At 47.2% G+C, this 17,488-nt stretch overlaps 1 long non-coding RNA gene across 1 annotated transcript; it reads right to left on the reverse strand.

Moving 5' to 3' along the window:
* Positions 1-817: 817 nt before the first annotated feature.
* Positions 818-8,635, reverse strand: LOC136573080 (uncharacterized). The gene is made up of 2 exons (XR_010785849.1): positions 7,345-8,635; positions 818-7,310 (listed from the first exon to the last, which is right to left on the reverse strand). It is a non-coding gene; the product is annotated as an uncharacterized lncRNA (long non-coding RNA).
* Positions 8,636-17,488: the final 8,853 nt, after the last annotated feature.

The raw sequence follows: 17,488 nt of genomic DNA on the forward strand, positions 1-17,488 counted from the left end.
TTCTGGTGTGCATTTTTTTCCCTGTCCAGTGCAAAATGCCCCAAAATTATCATATTGTTGCAGGAGATTGATAAATTTGACGCTTCCATATATTGCCCCCCCCCCCCCCCCCCCCATAGCACATAGACTGTGCGCAATAAACAATAATAAAACACCTGGACAGCTGGGCACTAACTACACAACACTCTGCTCACCCAGCAATCACATACAGCATTTGCCAGCTAACAGCATTTCACAGTGGCCTTGTGTTCTCTCCCAGGCTCTGACTCAGTCTGCCAGCGCTTGCAGTCTTTTATATCCCAGTAACCAGCATAAGGGTGCGTTCACACGAGCGTAGGCGTATTTACGTTCGGACGTGCGCAGCGTATAATCGCCGGAAAGAACGTTTTTCGGCGATCATGACCAGAGCTAGAAAGCGTATTATCGTTTGTTCCTACTTTGCAAACTATCTTTTCGGCCATCGAATATGCGTTGGCGCGTATTTCGGTCACGTATGTTCCATTTTTTTTTCGGGTTGCCGTTTTTACGCGCCGTAAAATCGCCCGTGCGAACGAATACATTGGAAACCAATGCCTCAGATGGTCACGTTTATACGATTGGGCGCAAAAACGCGCCGTTTATGAGCTCGTGTGAACGCACCATAATAGAGACAGGTGAGCTGACTGGGAAACCAGGAAAATCCCATACTGGACTGGGAGGAGTGCTGCGTCCCACTGTGCTGGATTACGGTTTTCTCCAGCAGGCTTTGGGGTATTTTGTCGCTTTCCAAATTGTGTGGAAGCAGTATGCGCACACTGACCAAGTCAAACACAAGGTATGAATCTCATGTTAAAAATGGCTCTCCGTCCAGAAACAGCCAGACAGGGCCTTTTATTGTACAGACACACAATGGGCGTGCAACAGGTTACATCAGTAACATATAGGATTCTCATTTGTCGGATCATACAGAATCCCCCACCTCTCTGCCCACCTCTCTGCCCACCCTCTCTCACGTCCGCCATAGTATGGACTTTGTATTCTTTAGCATGCAGACAACCTTAAGGAATTCTGTGTAGTTGACAAGATGTGTTTAACTAGCTTGTGTTTGAAGAGTGGAAGGGGGCCTAGGTAAACACACAGGATATACACGACACTATGGCCCTTTAACTTCTTAGAAACTGGTTGAGCAACTTCGATGTATTTAGAGCAAATACATCACCCATCCATTGGCTAGCAAATACCATGATTAGATTGTGTGTGTCCTTTGAACTCCTCAGAGCTGAAAGTCATTACAATAGCAAAATACATTTGGGTTATATACAAATAGCGATAGACATTTTATACTAAATAATTATCATGTCTATCACAATCCCCCCTTAAAATGTCTATCCTCTAATTCTTTATCTAATTTTCACAGTCTTCTGCGCATGAGCCTATAACCGGAGCGCGTTGAAGGTTCGTTTTAGGGTCTTCAAGGGGGTGTAGGACTTGTCCACTCCTTCTGGGGATGCATCCAGCAAACTCATGATGGGAGCGGCTTTTCCAGCATCAGTTTCACAGGTCTCTCTGACACAGGGGATAACACAGCGGACTAGAACAGAAAAGGTAACCATCAGTTCACATACAACAGCGACGCCCGTCTGTGCCAGGATCCTTTACCACCCGCTCATCCATGGCGAGTGCTGGTCCCAAAAGTTAGCTCTTTTTAGTTAGTGCGGTCAGCTTCTTAATGGCAAGTGCGTCTTTACCCGCGGGTCACGTGTCGTCTAGGATGTAGGTATGACAAGTCTCCCCTATCATCTTTCAGACACTCCCCTTTTTAGCTAAAGTCGTCTCTAAGGCCATTCTATTTTTAAAAAAGTCATAGTCGAGGTAGGTCCTATTGGTCGACTAGTCCCTATAAGGCGTCTCTAGTATAATTTATAAACCACTGCTAATTATAATAAACATAATTAATCCAGTCAACATTTATTTACCCTAATGATCAGGAAAGTGGACTCGAATCTAGTTTTAACTTGGTCTCTAATTTTTAAAACTTGTCAGGTACCCCCCTTGGCTATCCCATGACGTCAATGTACACGTGTAGATCAAAACTACCACCAGGGGTCTCTCTTCTTGCTCTAGTATAATGTTACAATACTAGTAGCGTGCACAGGTACGCACGGCGTGGGACTCCCTAATCTTCACCCACACCAATGTCCCTCCTGGAGATAGTCCTAATGGTGAACACGTCCAAGTCGCCTCACCCTTGCGTCAGGGTTTTCCCACTGCCCGTAAGTCCCTACTCCTAGGAGGGGGGGGATCCCTACCTCACCTCAGAGGGAGGCCATGGATTCCCTGGGCTCATTTCCGGGCATCCATACCCTCTATCTGTACAAGTTAACACCCCACAGGGTGTGCCCTCGCCGGAACCTAAGGTCTTCTGCACTATCCCTAGGCAAATGGGAATTCCACTGACAATCCATCTTAGGAGATCGGGGCAGGCGCAGTACTAGTACATTTCTCCTTTTTCTTTGGTAGCGCATGTGGTTGGCATTATCGGAACTGGCTCTTCATCTTTTTCAAACAAGGGAAACGTTGGTGTCTGACAGGATGTGGAGGAGCATAAGGGCTTTACTAAGGCACACTCCCCTGTCCAATTACCCTCCAGGCGGGTCCTCTACCTCATGTCTCCACAAAGCCAGTAAACGTCTCCTAAGGACTGGACCTGATTCTGCATCTATTCCCCTCCTATCATACTGTAGGAGGAGCAATACCCGTTGGTGAGTTCCCCAAAAATCTCCCTCCACCCTGCCTATTTGCCTGGCAGGTGTAGTTTCCAGGGTAGTCAGTAATACTCTCTCCGGTGCAAAACACTTAAGTAGTTATAGAGTATTCCTTCTTCCATTTCTCACGGACAGTGTAATTAGCGGAAATGTTCGTGAAGAGACTAATAAACCACTCTTCAGCATCTACAGGGAGATTTAGGGGGACCATCCCCGAGTGTAGTCGGGCACTACCGCACACGCAACAGTTAGACTTGTTGCTCCTGTTAGCATTGTACCTCATCAACTCCAACCAGAGATTCTGGTCAGAGTAGCCAGTCGCTACTGTCAAGGTGTCCTCAAAAGTAGGGTCGGCTATGATCATCATGTTCGTCAAGGTCTTTATCTTACGGCGGAGGGGGTTAATTATGGGCACGGGACTAAGTGAAGGCTTCCATTCGGCTGCATCTACCATACCCCTTATTTTAAACTTCCCTAAGGGATCTATCCTCCCGTACCGGTATGTCCCCAGACTATAAGTCTCCCCGTCCCCCGGGCTTGGATCTCCCATGGTTAATGTAAAAACCGCATTAAAACCAAGCAACATACTAAGTTCAGCCTTCCAATACCTGCTGTCCTTATTATTCTCAAGGAGGGTTATACGACTAATTAGGGATTTCCCGCTCCTATTTTTCTTATTTAAGGCACTTCGCGGTTTATAGGACTAGTCTGTTCCTGCGTTCCATCCCACTAATCCCCAATAACGGCAGTCTTCTCCCCAGACGTTATCAGTGGCGCAAACATATTGTATTCCCCGGGTATATAAGTCATATAACCAGCTGGACTGAGCTAAATCTGGCCTGCGGTGGGATCTTGCGCCTAGACACGGGACCACAGTACAATAGTCGAAGGAATATGCGGCTACTTGAGCATTGGACGAGTTATACTAGAAGGTAACCATACCCCCATATTCTTCCGACTAAGGATTCCAGTTGCTACCTTCCTCTCTCACTAGCCCTAACCAGAGTAACGTCTTTGGCACAACTAAGACTGGTCTCCCGGATCTGAAGCTTTCTTACAGTATGAAGCGTTGATCCATGTAAGTCTTTCGGCTAGTTTCACAGCTGTGGCAGTAGTCAGAAGCACCTGGTAGGGGCCATCAAATCGGGGCTCAGGAGGGTGCTTCCTGGGGAACTTCTTGATGCACACCCAATCCCCAGGCTGCAAGATATGTGTCCCAGTGTCTGCCTCTGAGTCTGGAAGAGAACACCTGTGCATAGGCTTTGGTTAGTTCTTTAACAACGGAAATCACATACTCAGTCAACACATCAGATTGTAATTGTAACTACTGAGGATAGTAACGACCTAGTCTTGGGGCTAGCCCAAACAATCTCGTAGGGAGATAATGTATAATCCCCCCTGGGTTCATATCTAACACTGTATAAGGCTATTGGATGACAGTCTTTCCAAAGTGGCGTCATTTTTAAGTATCTTACTTTTAGCGTGCCACTACGTCTCTCCACCTTTCCACTACACTAAAGGTGGTACAGTATGTAAAAGGCCTGGGATACACCCAGAGCAGACATGACATGTTACATTCACCTGCGAAGTTTATACCTCTGTCTGACTCTGAATCACCTCTGGTACCCCATATTCACAGTTTACCTCGTTCATGAGCTTCTTTGCGGTTACCTACTTGTTTACCTTGGTAACAGGGTCGGCCTCCAACCTGCAAAGACATCAACAACAAGCACGTATTCCTACTTCCCAACAAGTGGGAGCTGAACGTAGTCAATTTGCAATCCCTGAAATGGGTAGAGTGGTCCCGGCAAGTGTGGTGTGGCAAATTTACTTCTGCCCTGACTTACCCATGGCATAGATCATGCTAAACCGGACAAATGATGCAGCAGCTACAGAGAACCTAGAAGTCGCCCAACCTCTTTCAAGCGTCGTCGTCATTACTGCTTTACTAGGTGGTTCTTTCCGTCCATCAGCTGGGCCATCATGGGATACAGGAACTGTGGTGGGCAAGTGCTGTTGACTGTTCACCACACGCTGTCCTGTTTCTGCTGCTCCCATATTAGTCCATTTATTCTTTCCTTCCTTGCTGGCTTGTAACTGTAAAAGTCTTTAGCATATCAAAGTCCAAATTTTTGTCAATGTCCAAAGTTTTTTTACCACTGACTCATGCTGTCAGTATCTTTCTTCTTTCTTCCACGGCTTGAGGGCCGCTGCCTTTGCTGCGCTGTCAGCGAGGGTGTCGTCTCTCGCCTCTCCAGTGTAGGAATCGGTGCGAACTCTCAACTTTGTCAGGTAGAAGCAGGGCCTCCATGCGACTCTGTACCGTTGCACCATTCTCAATTGGTTGTCCTGCTAAGGTAAAAAACTGTCTGGCCTTCCATATTGGGCCGTAATCATGAGCTATGCCAAATGCATACCAGGAGTCAGTGTAAAGAATTGCCGGTCTTACCTCTCGCCACTCTACACGCCTCAGTGAGGGCCTTCCATTCCGCTTATTGTACTGTGACATGCGGAGGCAGAGCTTCTGCTTCTAGGACATCTTGTTGTGTGACCACTGCATATCCGATGTGGAGTCATCAATCCTCACCCTGGTACCATCTGCAAAAAGCTCAACATATGCATTATCAACAGGGGTTCTGGTAACTGTTTGCATATCTGCAGTTTCTTACTGAATTAGTACTAAATAATCGTGCTGATGTTCTATTTCACATGGCTCGGAACCTTGTAGCACAAAATCATTTATTTATTTTTTTCAAACCCAATAGCTGATCTACAACACCTAGATCATCTATGACCCAGATCACCTATGCCTCCCCCCTTTTGAACCGCAATACTCAATGGAAAAAGAGTCATTGCGTTCAAACTAGTAAACCAAGAGGCACAAAAACAAGCACTTTGTAGGTCAAGGTGACATTGTATGCAGCGAAGTCTGAGCGAAAATCTCCTTAAAAAAAATTTTTTTTTATTTCAGGTCGCAGTTAGCATTTTTTAACACAAGGGGGCGCCACACAATTCAAATTTTACGTCACCCAGTGTAATAGTATTTCAGGGTATGGCCAGCGTTTAGCTTTTACTCTCCTGTCGGAATATAATTATAGCTTCAGTGTAGACTGACACTAGAATATACAAAAGGCTTAAAGAAAAACTAAAGAATACGGATGACTTAACATCCTACTCTGGGCAATTCAATCCCTCTTTCTTCACATAAAAAGTTAAATTACTTCACCAAATTGCGTGAAAAAAGTTTGCTGGGTGACTATAGGGAAATTATTCCATCTGTAGGAGCCTTCCATAACATCATCTGTCTGAGCATCCATTGGAGAAGCGGGCAGTGGAAAACAGAGCCCCTGGGTACATGAGAGAGCGTCCCCTGTCATGTATTCCCGGCCTCTGCCCCCCATGCATCAACTCCAATCTTCCATGCGCTATAAACCAGCTTAGTCATCTACTATGTCCCAAGCTGCATCTCCACAAAGGTTTGTTTCCCTGAACTTATCACACATCCAAAGTGGCCACATCTTGGAGCGTAACAAAGTCTGGTCAAACAAAACCTTACTTCAGACAATCATGATGTTAGCACTGGATACAGTGGCATTGGGAAATATAGGCTTCCCAAATGCAGCAAAATGGCCGCCAGAGGCAGAAAGGGGCGGGGCTACAAATCTCCCAAGTGAGGCAAAATGGCTGCCGGAGGAACGGGCGGGGCCAGGGGCAGCAGCACTTCCAGGTGAGGCAAGATGGCTGCTGGAGGAGGAAGGGGCGGGGCCAGGTCCTGTCCCGGATGGGGAGGGACCGGAAGTAACATCACACACCCTGAAAGTGAGCACATGGGGGGAAGTAACTTCAGGGTGGGGGCAGGCCTCACTACATTTACTGCAGAGTCACACTATGTTGGATTGTAAACATTGCAAGCACGGCCGCCATTACAGGGAGGGGCCGCAGTCAACACAAAGACATTACATTGTTCATAAGCAATACACATACCCCCCTACATGCTTTCCCCTCTTCAATCTCTTAACTACATTATACCTCCTTCTAGCAATCTAAAAACACATTTCTTTCTGCTAGGCTTCCTGCTCATCTTCTGAAAACTTTCTACAACCTATCTTACCTGTCCATGACCTAACATTTCTTTCTGCAACTTTTCCTGGTCCTTCTCTTTGTATAACATTTCTACATGTTCAGTAAACTCTGCTGCCTTCAGCAACCAGATGACAAGCTCTCTGACCTTTGGCCTTGCTCACTTTGCTCAACTCTATGCTACCTGCTTATTCTAGCCTATTCGAAGTTTCTGCACACAGTACTGTTTCTCTTGTAAAATCTGCTTTCTTCAAATCCTTCCCATATAACCTCTTTCCCACTCAGATTACAATGCACATTAATTCTACAAAACACAGGGAACGACAAAGTAAACAGAAAGGGTTAATTGGAAAAAGCTTTCAGCTCACTCTTATCAGCAGCCCTCCCCCCAACAATAAACACTGCACATTCTTTCTATAATACCAGACAGACGGGATTACTGGAGAATACCCACAACGGCTCAAGGTATATATATATCTCATCCACCTTTATATCAACCCAAGGTATATATCTCATCTACCTTTATATCAACCCAAGGTCTACTAGCAATCCCGAAGAGCACTTCCTGTACACGTCTTAGACAGGACATTTAGCTATACACAGAGACTGACGATTATTTTCAATGACCAAAACCTCAATAATATTCTGGAGAAATCAGCCGTCACAAAGCACGACTATACTTCATACGTATATACCTTTCCACATATGAGAACATAACACGCTCAATCATAAAGTTAAGTATACGTATCATAAATCTTCCTAACCTCACACTAGTTTTACCTAGGAGCACGTGTCACTGGCGTGTTCCCTCAGACTTAAACAGCCGAGTCCGCCCTCCCGACACATTAACCCTCACAGAATTTATCTCTTGGTCTTGTATACACAATTTTTAACCGTCTCAGACATAACAGCATACACAGCGTACAAAATACCCCTAGACAGGTAACGTGGTGATTTTCCCGAGTGGACAGAACTAGAGTTATTACCTGTCTTTCAGTGAAGGTCCAGTCTGGCTCAGGAACAGGCAGAAAAGCAGTCAGAACCCAGCTTTGACACAGGTAGATAAAGCAATCTTACCGTGTTCTGTAGATTTTCGGGCCCCTGAGTTCTGCGTGCCATCTGCCGATCTCTGTACGTTCCAGGCTGTGACCTCACAGATCCACTCGCTCACCCAGGGACTCCAATTGTGCTGGATTACGGTTTTCTCCAGCAGGCTTTGGGGTATTTTGTCGCTTTCCAAATTGTGTGGAAGCAGTATGCGCACACTGACCAAGTCAAACACAAGGTATGAATCTCATGTTAAAAATGGCTCTCCGTCCAGAAACAGCCAGACAGGGCCTTTTATTGTACAGACACACAATGGGCGTGCAACAGGTTACATCAGTAACATATAGGATTCTCATTTGTCGGATCATACAGAATCCCCCACCTCTCTGCCCACCTCTCTGCCCACCCTCTCTCACGTCCGCCATAGTATGGACTTTGTATTCTTTAGCATGCAGACAACCTTAAGGAATTCTGTGTAGTTGACAAGATGTGTTTAACTAGCTTGTGTTTGAAGAGTGGAAGGGGGCCTAGGTAAACACACAGGATATACACGACACTATGGCCCTTTAACTTCTTAGAAACTGGTTGAGCAACTTCGATGTATTTAGAGCAAATACATCACCCATCCATTGGCTAGCAAATACCATGATTAGATTGTGTGTGTCCTTTGAACTCCTCAGAGCTGAAAGTCATTACAATAGCAAAATACATTTGGGTTATATACAAATAGCGATAGACATTTTATACTAAATAATTATCATGTCTATCACACCACTACTAAGCTAAAGGTCATTCCAATAAAAACCCAGCCCATAACATACTTAAAAGGGTTGTTAGCTGGTAAAAGTTACACATCTCCCTGTATATAGTGATATGGAGCACACTGGTATAATCTGAGCATCTCTATATAATTATATATGTACAGCTGGTAGGTACTGGCATATCTGGTCTTCACCAGAACTGTGAGTGGAGACATGGCTTTGTCTGGGTGGAGTTAGAGAGAGCACCCACAGCTGGCGAGTGCCTACCTGGACGGAGGTAGAATAAAGTGCCTGACACCTGGTGTGGAACAGGGATATCAAGCTGCCCTGGCTTTTGGGGCGCTGGGGAGACACAGCGTGGATGGCTTCTAGTCAGCGGCCGGCATGACATATTGTACGAATGCTGGGCGCTGAGAGCAACAGGGGGACATTGCAGGGATTCCGGCAATGAGAGTCACAGCAGCAGAAAGGAGCGCACTGAGACCAGCGGTGAGAGTCACAGCGGAGCACATTACAGGGAGCGCCAATGACGGCTTCTTGAGTAGATGCCAGGCCAGTGCCGCTAGCAACCACAGCGCTATACGCAGAGAAAGCAGCCGAGTGGGGAGCTGACATGGCGGAAGTCCAACAACGCCGGTCGCAACAGCAGCGCATAAATAAGGCTAGCGGAGAGCTTACATGGTAGAAGGCTGACAGGGACGCTAGCAGCCGAGAAATCAGCCCAGCAGGGAACTTGCATAGCAGCACTGCTATCAACTTTGTCAACTTCAGTCTGGGGAGGAATTTAAGGTAGCCAATCGCCAGCGGTGGGCGTACTCTTTCACTTCCCCAGGATAATCCCAGGTCTCCACCCATAGTTGTGGTGGAGACAAGGTGCACCAGTACCCAGCTGGTATAAGTTATACATCTCCCTGTATATAGTGATATGGAGCATGCTGCTATAACCTGGATATCTTCTGTATATAATTATATATGTACAGCTGATATAAATTATACATCCTGCATATAGCAATATGGAGCATGCTGCTATAACCTGGGCATCTCCTATATATAATTACATATGTACAGCTGGTATAAGTTATACATCTCAACGCATATAGTGATATGGAGCATGCTGGAATAATCTAGGTATCTACTGTATATATTTATATATGTACAGCTGGTGTAAGTTATATATCTCCAGTACATAGTGATATGGACCATGCTGGTACAACCTGGGTATCTCCTGTATATGATTCAGAAAAACCTGTACTCAATTAAAAAAAAATAAAAAAACCCGCATGTATTGTTTAACTCCACATGTGGTTACTGAATACTGCATGAAGTTTTTTTATGTGTTTTTTTTTAATTGTGGTTCAAAAATGCAACAAAAAACATGAACAGCCTCAGGCGCTACATACAAATTTTCATGTATTCCAAAAAATGAGTCATCTTTAGAAAGCTTATGACAAGGGGCTGGAATCAATGGCATAACTATAGAACAGTGTTCCCCAAATCCAGTCCTCAGGGACCCCAACAGGTTGTGTTTTCAGGATTTCCTCAGTATTGCACAGGTGATGTAATTATTGTCGGTTCCTCAGACATTACCACAGGTGTTCTTAGTATAGGAGATCCGGTAGACATGACCTGTTGGGGCCCGTGAGAACAGGAGTTGGGGACCCCGCTATAGAGGATACAGTTGCACTCGGGCCCAGGAGCCTTAGGGGACCTATAAGGCTTCTCTTTTCCATATAGGGAGCCTAGTACTATGAATAAAGCATTATAGTTGGGAGGCCATGATACAGGTTTTGCATTGGGACCCAGGAGCTTCAAGTTACACCTCTGGGCTAGATCATGTATGTAAAATTGTTTTGCAGCTCTATGCAGCAATGTTTAGGTATGGGTGCAGGTGAGGGGTAGACCCGAGCAGAATTCGTGCACCCGGTCCCCTGAGCCTTTAGCTATGCCCCTATTTATTCCCATATGTGCTAACTGTACAGGTAAGTGTACCTGGAGAAAGTCAATTTGCCTCTATTATACAAGCTGAGAAGAGAGCAGAATAGAAATAAATACTGCCAGCAGGGGCCTTTGCAGGAGACTTCAGGACTACTGCATTGTGTTATACAAGCAATCCGGTGGTCATGTTCCTTAGGGTGCATTCAGATGACCGTATATCGGCCGGGTATTCACGCCGGCCGATATACAGCGTCTCTCTCTGCAGGGGGAAGAGGCTGAAAGAGTCGGGAGCAGTGCTCTGAGCTACCGCCCCCTCTCTGCCTCCTCTCCGCCCCTCTGCACTATTTGCAATGAGAAGAGGCGGGACGGGGAAGGGGCTAAGGTCCGAGAATTAGCTCCGCCCCCATCCCGCCTCTTCTCAGTGAAAATCGTGCAGGGGGGGAGAGGGGGCAGGAGCTCAGAGCACTGCTCCCGGCTCTTCCAGCCTCCTCCCCCTGCAGAGAGAGATGCCGTATATCGGCCAGCATGAATACCCGGCCGATATACGGTCGTCTGAATGCACCCTTAGGGAGACTAACAAAATGTACAAAAAAAAATTAATAGAATGTTACATTAGGCTCTAACACTGGGCAATGGAGACTAGACAATCGCTTAGTATCGGGCTCCAAATGTAATGGGAGCTACTAAGGGAGAATGGAGCAAAAAAAGAAAAACTGAGGAGGAATCAGTAAGGATCCAGCTGTTAAAGTATTTAGCCCCTTCCGCTGGTCAAAGAATGTCACAGTTCATCTGAAAAGAGGTTATCCAGTTTTAGGGTGCATTCACACGAACGTATATCGGCTCGGTTTTCACGCCGAGCCGATATATGTTGTCCTCATGTGCAGGGGGGGGAGGCTGGAAGAGCCCAGGAGCAGGAACTGAGCTCCCGCCCCCTCTCTGCCTCCCCTCTGCCCCTCTGCACTATTTGCAATGAGAGGAGGTGGAACGGGGGCGGGGCTAAGTTCTGGGAATTAGCCCCACCCCCGTTCCACCTCTCCCCATTGCAAATAGTGCAGAGGGGTGGAAGGAGGCAGAGAGGGGGCGGGAGCTGAGTTTCTGCTCCTGGGCTCTTCCAGCCTCCCCCCCTGCACATGAGGACAACGTATATCGGCTCGGCGTGAAAACCGAGCCGATATACGTTCGTGTGAACGCACCCTTATGCCGTGTTTTCACGCCCAGCCGATATATGGTGTCCCTTTCTGCAGGGGTAGGAAGCGGATTGGGCTGGGAGCAGTGCACTGAGCTTCCACCCTCGTTTCGCGCCTCACCACTGTTTGCAATGGGAGGGATGGGGCGGAGCTAAGTTCCATCAAGTAAGACAAACAGAGGCAATGTGTCATATAGCATGAGCCTCTGTGATAAATTTGGTGTATCATCAGACTAAGGGGCCTCAAGAATTTTGACATAGTCAAACTGATTAATGATCTCTCCAATAAATAGGCTCCACACCATAGCATGAGAGACATCCCCTTATCATGATTTTTGGATATCGGGCGGACTACATCTACAAACCTCCTGCAGCCCCAGTTGCTATGGAACACTATTGAACACCTAGACAGCAGCCGTGTGCTTATAGGGCCTGTGATGATGTCACTGTCGTGATCAGGGGCGGAGCATGTAACTCACTCATGGATGGACAGATGGTCGTTAGTATTTTGACAAGTACTAAGGGTGCACTGTGAAGTCATGTCTGGGTCCCCTATGTATTAGAACAAGTACTAAGGGTGCCCTGTGTAACCACGTCTGGGTCCCTTATATATTAGGAGAAGTACTAAGGGTGTACTAGGTAGCTATGTCTGGATCCCCTTTAAGGACAAATACTAAGGGGGCACTGTGTAGCCATGTCTGGGTCCTATATATATCGGTACAAGTACCGGTACTAAGCGTGCACTGTGCAGCCATGGCTGGGTGCTCTATATATTAGGACAAGTACTAAGGCTGCACTGTGTAGTCATGTCAGGGTTCTTTATATATTAGGACAAGTAATAAGGGTGCCCTGTGTAGCCATGTCTGGGTTCTTTATATATTAGGACAAGTACAAAGGGTGCACTGTGTAGCCATGCCTGTGTTCACTATATATTAGGAGAATAAAGTCTCTTGACCCATTTGGCACTCCAGAAATAAGTATATGAGTTAGGCCGCCTGCAGACGAGCGGGTCGGATCCGGCAGCGAGAATTCTCGCCGCGCGATCCGACCCGAGCGCCTGCAGGGACGGGCGCGTACTCACCCGCGCCTGGCGGCCCCTGCTCTTTCATGTGCCGGCTGCCGCGCAGCCGGCGCATGCGCAGACCGGAGCCGGCGGCCAGGTGAGTGCGTGCCCCGCAGAAAATTAGAACATGCCGCGGTTTGTTTGCCGCGCGAGATTTCGCGCGGCCAAACCGCGGCCGTCTGCATAGGAGTGCGTATTTTGATGCACTCCTATGCAAACTTTCAGCGGCGGAAATCCCGCGGCGGGATTTCCGCTCGTCTGCAGGCGGCCTTAGAGGCATTGTATATACATGCAGCTCTCTTCATTGTAATTTATAGGAGTTCTGAAATGCCGATCCGTTATCTTGACATCCATCATCTACAATGAAGAGAGCCACATGCATTGTCTTTTCCTCTCTGGAGTGCCGATTAGGGAAGGGTGACCCCTCCATTCTCCCCAATAGGTGGATGTCCTGGAAGTTACTTTGATTTATTATGGCCTATACTTAGGATATACCATAAATGTCTCAGATGGGAATAACCTTGTGGCCCTTGGAAGTGGTTCAGGGTACTGGTGTAATTTGTCTCCACCAGAACTATTTGTGGAGACATGGGTTGGCTGGGATCAGTGACAGGGAACGGGCAGGTTATGCCCCCAGCTGTGGGTTGACTGCCCCGGTTCACTACTAATGCAGCACCTTCAGCACTGTGGAGTCCCAGAACGCATTGTCCCCGAGGAGCAGCTTCCCTACATGCCAGCCGAGTAGGGACCGGAGGAGCTGCTTTTCTACTAGGCGCTGCTACAGCTTGTCTGCACGTAGAAGCTGGCACAGCGATGGACGGAGCAGCGGCTTCACTACAAGCATAACAACAACTTATCGGGGCGCTGGAGGCAGCAGAGTGGGGGTTGGTGGAGCAGCTTCAGAAGTTCCAGAGAAGAACAAAACCCACGAAGAAGAGGAGTGGCGAGTAAGCTGCAGTGATCCCAGTAAAAAGCTGGCGGAGGTAAGAGCTTGTGCGGCTACTAATCTAGCAGCATCGGCAGCCAGTGCACAGCTGGGGGCATGACCTGGCTATTCTCTGTCACTGATACCGGCCAACCCGTGTCTTCACCCATAGTTCCGGTGGAGACATATTACACTAGTACCGTGATTCAGTATGGCAATGTGTCCCTTAGGCCGGGAAATATTGTGCATCCCTGGTGTGATCCCAGCTTTGGGTGTATGTCTGGATATCTAGCAGCAGGTTCTCCTATCCTATTGAGTTGCATGTCACTGTATTGTGATTTGATGCACTTTTTGCATGTAAATTGTAATGACCTACAGATAACGTGTCAAAAATTGCACAAACTTCCCTATGTAATTGAAATAATAAAAAAAGCAATAATCAGAGCTTTGCACTGTTGTTACTGCTAAGTATTTACAAACATCATGACATAAAATGCAACCTTGTAGCTCTGAGCCCTCGCCCTGCTGCACAGAAGTGTCCGGAGCAGAAACAGTACAAATCCTGGGATTCTTTTGTATGGAGCAGTTTCCCTTTCAATGTCTTGGAGTGCCGCCCAGTGTCAGGAGATGTTTGCATCCAGGATATTTGTGTTTGAATCTTGGCGCCTTTCAGAAAGTTCAGAAAAGACAGCTGCATGCAGACGGGTGTGGTTTGGCAGATTGTACCGAGGGGCGGGTGCGACATCGGCTGACCTATTTCATAGCAGACAGCCTGCACATATTTGTTACTGGAAGACGAGTTACTGTAGTTCATGCAAGACAATAAGAGACTGATGCAATGACCATGCTGTTACATGGCTTCAGTATGCAAAGCCGGCGTTGTAGGGATTTTACTGGCACTCAGTGACTTGAGATCTAAATCTGAGTATTGTACTAGTCGGTGCCTACAGCAGATGTCAGTTATGCCAGTGAGTATTATCAGTCACTCTCTCACATGTAGTTTGTGTAAGAAATGATGCTGCTCACTAGGGAGGGGGGGTTCATAAAACTGTTTACGGCAGATTCTCGGGTAGAAAAAAGTAGCACATTCTCGAACAAGTCCCACTTACACAAAAAGTTTGCAGTTTTTCTGCTTCTCTTGCCACTTCTGCAACAAGTAGGCATGGCTTGGCAGAAGAAATGCACTGCAGCAGAGGAATCAATTGAACTATTCTACAAGGAGGGTTTTCACTGGATTGATTCCTTTTCCATCTATTAAAACATAACTTTTGAACCAGTTCATAATTATTTGAAAGTGCTATTAGAACCAGTTTATAACTACTAGAAATAACTATTATATCACTAATATAGAATTAGTGTGGTTTTTACCAGGTGGCAAGAAAGAGCTGGCCTAAGATTTAGTACATAACCAGTACAAGACACCCAATATTTTTATGCGTCGGCAATCCCTGTGGAACGAGGGGTCTCCCATTTTAGGCTACTTTTTCAGGGACGAATTAGCGCCAATGCACTATTTGCCTGGTGTCTATTGCGTTCAGTTATAACTGACCTTGTATATCAAATGGTCATTTATGTGTTATAGCCTTGCTGACTATTGCTTCCTTTTTCACCAGACACGTCATGTGTTTATAGGCTGGAGGGATTTTTTTCCCCTAAAGCCAGCGATTCATGCATCATCAAGGTGTGATTTTATTTATTTATTTGTGTCTGTTAGTTCAAAGTCCGGCATGGTCATTTTTATTATGCAGTCATTTAATAAGTTATGTTTTAATAGACTGAAAGGGAATCAATAAAGTGAAAAACTGGCTTGGCAGGAGGATCGGGGCCACCCGCAGGCCATCAGATTCACTATAATTTACAAGAGAAACTGGACTAAATTATAGCAGTATTACCAGCCGTAAATATCATAACGTGATGCATGGGTGGCCCAACACGTGAAAGGTGGCACCTCTTATTGCATTTGGTACTTCTTGCTCCAGTGTCACTTATGTAGGACCAGTGTGTCAAACCCCATTCTGAGGCCTTATTCACAAGGCCGTATGCGTAAAATGCTGTGGGTGTTTTGCAACGTTTTACTGGTCTGTGTGATGGCGGCTCTGCTGCAGAGAGTGGGCAGAGATCACGTATGGCAGAGAGTGTACTGCCCACAACCACGTATCCCACGCACATGGCGTATATCGGCCACACATACGGTGTACATTTTGGCCGGGTGCCTTTACACCAGCCAGGAAAGGTAGTTCAGGAATAGAGATGAGCGAGAGTACTCGGTAAGGACAGATGCTTGAGCTAGTATTGTCCTTACGGAGTACCTGCCTGCTCACCTGCAAAGATTCGGGTGCCGGCAAGGGTGAGCGCTGTGTTGCGGGAGTGAGCAGGAGAGAGAGTGAGAGATCTCCCCACCCCCCCGGCCGGCACCTGAATCTTTGCGAGCGAGCAGGCAGGTACTCGAGCGAGTATCGTCCTTGCCGAGTACCTGCCTGCTCGCCCGCAAAGATTCGGGTGCCGGCTGGGGGGGGAGATCTCTCACTCTCTCCTCCCCGCTCCCTCCCACAACACAGCGCTCACCCTTGCCAGCACCCGAATCTTTGCTCGAGTATCTGTCCTTACCGAGTACGCTCGCTCATCTCTATTCAGGAACTATCTTCTGGCCGGAATATGGTAGCGACTCCCATAGAATCCTATGTGGCTATCGGAGAAGAGAGATGGGAGGGAGGTTATCAGCATGTATGTTAAACTCTCACCCCCTTCCCTCCTCCTCTCCGCCCCTTGCTTGCTGTTTGCAATGGGATGGGGCAGGAGCTAGTTGCAGAGAGTCGGTGAGGGGGCGGAAAGGGCGAGGCAGTTTAGCAGAGCTAAACTGTCTACCCTTTCTCGGCGGCATTCCGGGCTCGGCGTATACGCGCCAGACCTGGGCCATGTGAATGGGTGCACAAATGGGAGATTTGCGCGCCTGTTCACGCGATTTTCGGTTGCACTGAGGACGGATGCGATCCATAAGGGGAGATGAAACTTTAACTCTTTCAACTTTTTTATTCTTACTTTTTTAACTGGTGGATAACAGTAATCCTGTGACCAGGAATCGCATACAGCAGTCCCCGGTCACATCTCCCTGCACTCAACTATCATTGACAGCCGGGTGCAGGCAGATTTTAAATTTGCCGGGCTCTCCGGCCATCTGCACTTGCGCAGAAGCCCGCAGCAGGTCACGATCGCCGTGGGACATCACAAAGGACCGGGGTGAGTATTTTTAGCTGCCCACATGGATCCGATCATGGGTGACGTCACGTGCAGAAGAGTGGCATCACGTCCCGAAGGACCAGATCACTGCCTGACATCACGGAGGACTGGGCTGACTATGCTCATCTGCCCTAAGGGCAGCTGAATCTTTAACTTTTTAAAAACTTTTTCTTTACTTTATTGCAATCGGCGGTATCCATTGGATAGCATGGAGCTGTTATGAGAGGCTCCCAGCAGCTCCATGTTGTCGGCTACCTCTGGGAGCTGACAGCATGCAGCTGTCACGTCCACAGCCCACGTGACTTTAATCCTTAGAGCATGCATGTTTTTACGTCCTCTAGGATTAAAGCCCACTTAGGCAGGACATTAAAAGGCAATGGGTCCGTCACTAAGGGGTTAAAGGAGTTTTCCAGGAAAACTACTATTGATAACTAATCCTCAGGATAGGTCATTAATAGTTGATCGGCTGGGGTCTGTTGCTCAGGACCCCAAGCGATCAGTTGATTGTGC

This window comes from Eleutherodactylus coqui, chromosome 7 (assembly GCF_035609145.1).
Source record: "Eleutherodactylus coqui strain aEleCoq1 chromosome 7, aEleCoq1.hap1, whole genome shotgun sequence".
Classification (NCBI taxonomy): domain Eukaryota; kingdom Metazoa; phylum Chordata; class Amphibia; order Anura; family Eleutherodactylidae; genus Eleutherodactylus; species Eleutherodactylus coqui.